Below are 9,451 nucleotides of genomic sequence, written 5' to 3' on the forward strand. Positions count from 1 at the left end.
TACGCTGGCTGGTGGGGTGTAAGGTGAAAACGAGGGGGATTCTGTCCTTGTTACGAATGGGGGGGTCTGAAGAATGAGGACATCTCTGATGCCCTGGTGTGAAACACATCATCCCGGGCGCAGATGCGGCGTAGACGGAGGAATTGGGAGTAGGGGATAGACTTTTTTCAAGAGACAGGGTGGGAAGAAGTGTAGTCCAGATAGCTGTGCGAGTCAGTGGGTTTATAGTAGATGTCAGTCTGTCTCCCGTGATGGAGATGTCCAGAAACGGGAGGAAGATGTCGGAGAGAGTCCAAGTATATTTAAGAGCAGGATGGAAATTGGAAGTGAAGTGTATGAAGTCAGTGAGTTCTGCATGGGTACAAGAGGTGGCACCAATGCAGTCGTTGATGTAGCGGAGGGAGAGTTCGGGGATGGGGCCAGTGTACGCCCGGAACAGGGATTGTTCGACGTACCCGACAAAGAGGCAGGCATTGCTAGGGCCCATGCGAGTGCCCATAGCTACGCCTCTGGTTTGGAGGAAGTGGGAGGAGTCAAAGGAGAAGTTGTTAAGGGTAAGAACCAGCTCTGCTAGGCGGAGGAGAGTGTTAGTAGATGGGGATTGGCTGGTTCTACAGTCAAGGAAGAAACAGAGGGCTTCGAGACCATCCTTGTGGGGGATGGAAGTGTAGAGTGACTGGACATCCATGGTAAAGATGAGGGAGTGGGGGTCTGGAAACCGGAAGTTATCGAGGAGATGGAGAGCGTGTGAGGTGTCGTGGACGTAGGTGGGAAGGGTTTTGACCAGGGGGATAGGATGGAGTCGAGGTAGGTGGAAATAAGTTCGGTGGGACATGAGCAGGCAGAGACAATGGGTCTGCCGGGACAGTTCTGTTTAGGGATTTTAGGTAGGAGGTAAAATCGGGCCGTGCGGGGCTGGGGAACTATAGGTTTGGAGGCATTGGAGGGTAGATCGCCGGAAATGGTGAGGTCCGTGATGGTGCTGATGATTATCATCATATCATATATATACAGCCGGAAACAGGCCTTTTTCGGCCCTCCAAGTCCGTGCCACCCAGTGATCCCCATACATTAACACTATCCTACACCCACTAGGGACAATTTTTACATTTACCCGCCAATTAACCTACATACCTGTACGTCTTTGGAGTGTGGGAGGAAACCGAAGATCTCGGAGAAAACCCACGCAGGTCACGGGGAAAACGTACAAACTCCTTACAGTGCAGCACCCGTAGTCAAGATCGAACCTGAGTCTCCGGCGCTGCATTCGCTGTAAAGCAGCAACTCTACCGCTGCGCTACCGTGCCGCGGTAGGTCTGGTTCTTGTTGGTGGGGTCATGGTCCAAGGATAAGTAGGAAGAGCTGTCTGAGAGTTGTCGTCTGGCCTCGGTCCGGTAGAGGTCAGCACGCCCGACTACCACAGCACCTCCCTTGTCAGCGGGTTTGATGACTAAGTCAGGGTTGTTGCAGAGTGAGTGGAGAGCTGCACATTCAGGAGGGGAGAAGTTAGAGTTAGTCAGGGGAGTGGAAAATTTGAGGCGGTTAATGTCACGCCGGCAGTTGGAGATGAACAGTTCTAGTGAGGGTAGTTGGCCAACCGGGGGTGTCCAAGAGGAGGGGGTCCGCTGGAGACGGGAGAAGGGGTCATCACTGGGGGGCGAGGATTCCTTCCCATGTGGGCTGAAGGGTTTGTTCCTGTGTTGTTCTGTTTTATGTTCTCTAAAGCTTTTTAAACCTCTTATGTATTGGAGGGATTAAAAAGCAGCACTTCTCACTCCCTCATTATAGGTTGTCATTGATCAGCATCAATTAACAGAACAAACATTATGCAGATCTGTAACTAAATCAGGAAAATGGGGAATAGGCTTCTGCCCAAAGACTAATGAATGGGCAAGATATGGTTCTAAAGATCTAATACTGAAGTTGTATTGTGTTCTGATTTGCCTATTACTTATTTCTCATAATGGCAACAGGCAACATGAAACATTGCACCACATTGTGTCATAGTCACAGAGTGATACAGTGTGGAAACAGGCCCTTCGGCCCAACTCGCCCACACCGGCCAGCAATGTCCCAGCTACACTAGTCCCACTTGCCTGCGCTTGGTCCATATCCCTCTAAACCTGTCCTATCCATGTACCTGTCTAACTCTTTCTTAAACAATGGGATAGTCCCAACCTCAACTACCTCTTCTGACAGCTTCTTCCATACACCCACCACCCTTTGTGTGAAAAGGTTACCCCTCGGATTCCTATTAGATTTCCCTTTCACCTTGAACTATGTCCTCTGGTCCTCGATTCCCCCATTCTGGGCAAAAGACTGCATCTACCCGATCTATTCCTCTCATGATTTTGTATACCTCTATAAGATCTCCCCTCATCCTCCTGCGCTCCATGGAATAGAGACCCAGCCTACTCAACCTCTTCCTATAGCTCACATCCTCTAGTCCTGGCAACATTCTTGTAAATCTTTTCTGAACCCTTCAAGCTTGACAATATCTTTCCTATAACATGGTGCCCAGAACTGAACACAATATTCTAAATGCGATCTCACCAACGTCTTATACGTAGCTACAAATATTTTGCAATGTATCCTTACCACCATACAGGCAAGTTAATTTATCATTTAGCCACACAAGACCTTTGCGCAGACATCCAAGAATTTGGTCAAAGGAGTAGGTTTCAGAAAGTGTCACAAAGTGTACACAAAGGAAGTTTAGGGAGAAAATTGCAAAACTTAACACTTCGGCACCTGAAAAAAGTCTAAATGATTGACCTATTAACCACAGTGATGAACAGAATATAAAAATTAAAGAAACACAAATATCTTGAATAGTTGGAGGCTGGAGGAGATCAAACACAGTGAGAAACAGGGATGAGAAATTTGAGACAGTAACATTGTTTAACTTGGTGACAGTGCAAGTCAGTGTGTAAAGGGATTGTCAACATTTCAAGTTAAAACCTGCATCAGGATTAAGAGTGGGGAGGAAAGACAGCCCTTCTAAAGAAGGGAAGAGGAGTGATGAAGACCAGTGTGTGATTGGTGGATCGAGGATGGGTGAAGGACGATGGGCAGATTGGGCCACGTAGGGGAGGAGGAGGGATGATATATGAGACAGACAAAATAAAAGGCAGATGGAGCCATGTAGGGGGAGGGAAGGGTGAAGGTGAAGACAGTGGGGAAGTGTGGTCCGACCAGATTGCTTGACATTCAAGGCCGCTTTTGAAGGAGATATGCAATCATCTGTGAGGGACAAGAGGCATATAAAGACTAATATAGAGAATGATGAATGAATGATATCACAGCTAATCAGGATGTGACCAGTCACTTTGATAGTTACTTGAGTATTATGGCAAGGGAGGAACTTGATTGGACGAATTCAAACACGGATTTCTGTAAAATGTGCACATTAAGAACTTTGCAGAAGAAAATTAAGTTTAATATAGGTTTTATGGGTGGAATGGGTAAATTATTGTAAGGAAAGTGTAGGAAGAATATCTTGTAGACTCTGACATCTACCCTGTCTATACCTTTCATAAGTAACATTAGCAAATTTGCAGATGACACAAAGCTGGGTGCCAGCGTGAACTGTGAGGAGGATGCTATGACAATGCAGAGTGACTTGGATGCTTGGCAGATGCAGTATAATGTGGGTAAATGTGAGGTTATCCACTTTGGAGGCAAGAACGGGAAGGCAGATTATTATCTGAATAGTGTCAGGTTAGAAAAAGGGGAAGTACTACAAGACCTGGGTGTTCTAGTATATCAGTCACTGAAAGTAAGCATATAGGTACAATAGGCAGTGAAGATAGCTAATGGCATGTTGGCCTTCATAACAAGAGAAGTTTAATATAGGAGCAAAGAGTCCTTCTGCAGTTGTACAGGGCCCTGAGACCACACCTGGAGTATTATGTGCAGTTTCAGTCTCCTAATTTGAGGAAGGACTTTCTTGCTGTTTGAGAGAGTACAGCATAGGTTCACAAGGTTAATTCCTGGGATGGCGGGACTGTCATATGATGAAAGAATGGAGCGACTGGGCTTGTATTCACTGGAATTTAGAAGGATGAGAGGGGATCTTATAGAAACATATAAAATTAAGGGATTGGACACGCTAGATACAGGAAACATGGTCCCGATGTTGGAGAACAGAACCAGGGGCCAGTTTAAGAATAAGGAGTGGGCAATTTATAACTGAGATGAGGAAAAACTTTTTCACACAGAGTTGTGAATTTGTGGAATTCTCTGCCTCAGAAGGCAGTGGAGGCTAATTCACTGGATGCATTCAAAAGAGTTAGATAGAGCTCTTTGGGCTAGTGGAATCCAGGAATATGGGAAGACAGGAATGGGGTACTGATTGTGGATGATCAGCCATGATCACATTGAATGGCGGTGCTGGCTCGAAGGGCCGAATGGCCTACTCCTGCACCTATTGTCCATGCATCCATGTATAAACAATCCCTCCTTATCTTTATCATACCGTCTGCAGCCTTTGACATTATTCACTTCACAGTCCTCAAACCTCTCCAGTTGGCTGGATGGAATTACATTCACCTGCTTGCATTCTTACCTGTCAAGCTGTGACTTCCTCTTCCTTACCTGCCTTTGCTGCCTTGCCAACAGTCTGTCTGTGTCCCTTCCTTCTTTGTTGTTTGATAGTATGTGTTAAATGTATGTTTTAGTATTCTTTAGCTTATTTTCTGTGGGGTGTGGTGGTGGGGGGGGGGGGGGGTGGGGGAAACCTTTTAAAATCTCTTACCTCAACGGAGATGCGATTTTTTTCCATATTGTATCTCCATCCGTGCTGCGGCCTAACATCGAGGAGTTAGCGGCCTTTGCTGGAGACCGACTTCGGGAGCACCAACCGCGGGAGCCTGCGGATTAACCATCGTGGAGCTCGTGATCCCTGTCGGCGATCGACTGGAGCTGCATCCACGGGAGCCAGCGGACTTTAACATCGTGGAGCGCGTGGTCTCTGGTTAGAGACCGATTTCGGAAGCTCCAAGCCGCAGGAGCTTCGACTGCCCCGACACGGGAGCTTCGATCGCCCTGACGCAGGAGCTTCAATCGCCGGCTGCGGGAGCTTCAATGGCCCCGACTGCGAATGGTTCGACTGGCCCGACTGCGGGAGAATAAAGAGGAAGAAGGTTGGACTTTATTGCCTTCTGTCACAGTGAGGAATGTGGGGAATCCCACATGGTGGGATCCTGTGGTGGATGTTTATGTTAACTTTTATGTAGGTGTGTCTTGTTGCTTTTTTTTAGTATGGCTGTATGGCAAATTAAATGTCACTGTACCTTAATTGGTACATGTGACAATAAACGGACCTTGAACCATGACCTTGAACCTTGACCCTTACCGTTGTTTCTGATCTCTCAACTAGCAGGAGTGTTCATGGACATCCTTAATCTCTCCCTACTACTATTGTGAGGTACCCACCTGCTTCAAGAAGATCACAAGCCTTAACACCTACTGTCCTGTGGCCTTGGCATCCACCATCATGAAGTGCTTTGAAAGGCTGGCTAAGGAGCGCATTAAATCCAGTCTACCAAGCAACTTGATCTACTGCAGTTTCCCTACATCCTCAACAGGTCTACGGTTGATGCCATCTCCCTTGCCCTACAGTCATCCCTGGAACACCTAGATAAGAGAGTCACCTATGTTAATAGACTATAGCTCTGCTCTCAATACCATTATCTCATTCAAACTCATCTCCAAACTCATGGAACTTGGAATCAGCACTTACTTCTGCAACTGGAACAGTTCTTTACTTGTAGTAGACTTTACTTGCGAAGATCTGTGTGTGGAGCCGCAAGAGATGGGCAAGGTTCTCAAGGAGTATTTCTCCTCTATTTTTACCATGGAGAAAGATATGCGGATTGGGTAACTCAGGACAGTTCATGGAAATGTCTTGAGGACAGTCCGTATAAATGGATACAGATGAGGTGGGATTATTGGCAGATGTGTGGAGTAAATGGCAAAAGGCTAGAGATGAAAAGGAGACAAAAGGGTGTCAGATAACCAAAGAAGAGCAGGAGTGAAAACGAAAGATGAAAACGAGTCAAATATAAAACCAGGAGCGATATGGGTGGAATGGGACAGGGGGTAGGGAAACAAAAAGGAAATATGGAACTCAGGGTAAGAGATGAGCATACAGAGGAAGGGAAAGGAACAGAATGACCAGAGTGGTGGGAAAACTATGTGCGCAGGGTGGATGGGGTCCAGGGGAAAGTTGGGGGGAGGGGTAGGGGGGGAATATTACTTAAAATTGGAGAATTCAATGCTCATACCATTGGGTTTGAATCTACCGAAGCAGAATATAACGGGTGTTCTTTCAATTTGCATGTGGTCTCACTCTGGCAATGGAGGAACTAAAAGGTCAGTATGTGAATGGGAAGGAGAGTTAAAATCATTAGCAACCATGAGCTCCAGCAGGCATTGGCGGACAGAGAGCAAGCATTTGGTGAAACAGAACCTCGTCTATGCTTGGGCTCGCCAATGCAAAGGAAGCACCAAATGCACCTCAGCAGCCCTTCCAGGTGAGACAGAGGTTTATTCCAACCTCATCTATTACATTCGGTGCTTCCAATGTGGCCTACTTTATTTCAGCGGATCCAAACGTAGGCTAGATGACTGATTCATCAAACATATCTACTCTGTCCGTCAAGGCCTGTTGGAGTTCTTGGGTGCTAACCAATTTAACTCCCCTTCCCATTCCCATATTTTTTGCCCTCGATGTCCTCTATTTCCAGAGTGAGGCCAACTAGATGAACAGCACCTCATATTCTGTTTGGGGAGCTTGCAATTCAATAGTATGAACATTGAATTCTCCAATTTAAAGTAATACCTCCCTCAAGTCCCCTCTTTCCCTGCCACCATGGGGTGCACATATTTCTCCCACCATCTTCCAACAACCTGATTCCCTCCTTAATATCCCGTCCCTAGTCCTATATTTCCCTTTCCCATCCCTTTTCCAGTTTTCGTCCTCCCTACTCTATCAGTTTAAAGAAGGGTCCCTATTCAAAACGTCATCTGTCCATTCCCTCTACAGATGCTGTCTGGCTTGTTGAATTCCTTCAGTCTTTTGTTGTTTGCACAACATAATTTGTGTCGTTATTATCATGGAACCATGATTGGGTAGATTAATTTGATTAAATTGAATGGTGAACTGGATTGGAGGTGCTGAACGGCTTATCCATCTTCTTACTTAATCTTATTCACTTTTCATAGTGGGTGCTAAACATATTGGTGAAAAAATCTGAGCATTGCTAAGCAAGCTGTTTAACTGCTTACTTATCTTTGAAAACTCTTAGAAAGTCACCTGTGAACTTTTCTTGTGAAACGAGTAGACAACGCAATGCTAGGCTCTTCCCTTATAGATTCATGTCAAACACATACAGTAGTTACTTGATCTTATCATCATAACCTTTTGTAATCAGTTTTACCTGTTCTTTTCATGGCAACACCTGACCAGAAAATTGATGAGAGAACCTACCGAATAAAGTAAGAAAAAAAGTGACTCAGGCAGCATACTGTAGAACATGGATAGGTGACTTTTTGGGGCAGGATCCTTCTTCAGATGGTTCCTTGTTTCTACTAACTAATAGGGTTAAATGTTCTTTTTATGTTCTTAAATGTTACTTCCGGGCATATAATGACAAAACGTAGACTTTGAGCCCAGATTTTCCGCTAATCAAGATGTGTATTTTCAGGATAAACTCCCTGCCTTTATCAAATAAGGATGGGTGGGTGGAAATAGTTTGTTCTTGGTTTCCAAGCTTTGTGCAGCTTTTTTAGTTTAGTTTAGTTTAGAGATAGAGCGCGGAAACAGGCCCTTGCGGCCTACTGGGTCCGCGCCGACCAGCGATCCCGCAGATTAACACTATACCCATTAGGTACCATTTTTTTACATTTACCAAACCAGTTAACCTACATACCTGTACGTCTTTGGAGTGTGGGAGGAAAGCTAAGATCTCTGAAACATGCCAACAGCTAATAAACAAGCATACAGTTCGTGGGAAAACCCCAGGTGCATCTCAACAAGGTTACTCTGAAGCAAATCGTAATAGGTAAACATCACTTAACTTTATTAAAATTAAAACATTTAAAGTGATTCACAGAAAGATTCATGATAAAGAATGTAATCATCATATAAATGCAAACAAATTCAAATAATTCAATTTCATCCAAAACTTACCACAGATAGTACAAATATTTTTTATCCTCAAAGAAAAAAATAGAAACACTTCATTAGTTTAAGTTGCTAGCTCTCAACTAAAAATACCAATTCTCACTGTAACCTGGGTGCAATTTCTAGATGAATGCGCTGATTAGTAAATTGGCAGACAACACAAAACTTGGCAGAGTTGTAAATAGTGAGGAAGGTTGTCAAAGGATACACCAGGATATAAATCAGTTGGGAAATGTGGGCAGAGAAATGGCAGATGGAGTTTAATCTATACAAGTTTGAGATGTGGCACTTTGGGAGCTTAAATGTAAGAAGCAAAGAAAATAAATGGCAGGATCTTTCACAGCATTGATGTGCCTTGGCATGCAAATCCATAGCCCCCTGAAATTGGCAACGCAAGTAGATAAGGCAAAAAAGGTGTAATGTATTCATGCCTTCATTTGTTGGGCCATTGAGTATACAAGTTGGCAAGTCATCTTGCAATTGTATTAAAAATTTGGTTATGCCACATTCATCATAATTTCTACAATTCTCATCACCCCATTGCAGGAAGGATTTGGAGGATTTGGGGTGGGTGCAAAAGATTGCAGATGTTGCCTGGATTAAAGAGTATTAGCTGTAAAGAGAGGTTGGACCAACTTGGATTGATTTCTCTGGATTGGAGGATCAGGAGCACTGTGAGAGAAACATGTAAAATTATGCAAAGCATGGATGGGATAAATAGTCGTCTTTTTCCCAGGGTGGAAATGTTAAATGATCGAGGGCATGGATGAAAGATGAGAGGGGGACATTTTAAAGGGGATTTGTGAGCCAAGCCATGTTTAAATTTTCCACAGTGTTTGGAACCTGGATGCACTTCCAGGTGGTGAAAGGATAAATTCTAACAACATTTAAGAAGCATTTAGGCAGGCACACGAACAGGCAAGAGACGGAGGGATATGAACCATGGGCAGGCATATGGGAATCGTTTGAATAATTGGCAGATAGTGTGGGCCAAAGGGCCTGTTCTTATGCTATGCTCTGTGTAAAGATTATCAAACATGACTCTTATAATTTTCTATATTGCAGGATACTAGGAAGCTTTATGATTTAATAAACTAATTGAAGTAATCTATCACTAATGCTTACTGCACTTTTAAAAATAATTTTCTCTGGCAGGGCTGTTGAGTCGGAGTCGTTGAGTTGGAGCAATTTTGGTGCTGCTGGAGTCGGAGACACAAGAAATCAAGGAGTCGGATGTTTTGGGTATCGACTCCACAGCCCTGC

The 9,451-nt window shown here is 44.5% G+C and overlaps 1 protein-coding gene across 2 annotated transcripts in view; it reads right to left on the reverse strand.

Moving 5' to 3' along the window:
* Positions 1-8,117: 8,117 nt before the first annotated feature.
* Positions 8,118-9,451, reverse strand: part of LOC144606282 (glycoprotein-N-acetylgalactosamine 3-beta-galactosyltransferase 1-like) — a 30,026-nt gene continuing 28,692 nt past the window's right edge. For both annotated transcript variants that reach the window (XM_078422224.1, XM_078422232.1), the window contains exon 5: positions 8,118-9,451. This exon is cut by the window's right edge and continues 747 nt beyond it. The gene's annotated coding sequence lies outside the window, so the exon portion shown is untranslated.

Source organism: Rhinoraja longicauda, chromosome 2, assembly GCF_053455715.1.
Source record: "Rhinoraja longicauda isolate Sanriku21f chromosome 2, sRhiLon1.1, whole genome shotgun sequence".
NCBI lineage: Eukaryota > Metazoa > Chordata > Chondrichthyes > Rajiformes > Arhynchobatidae > Rhinoraja > Rhinoraja longicauda.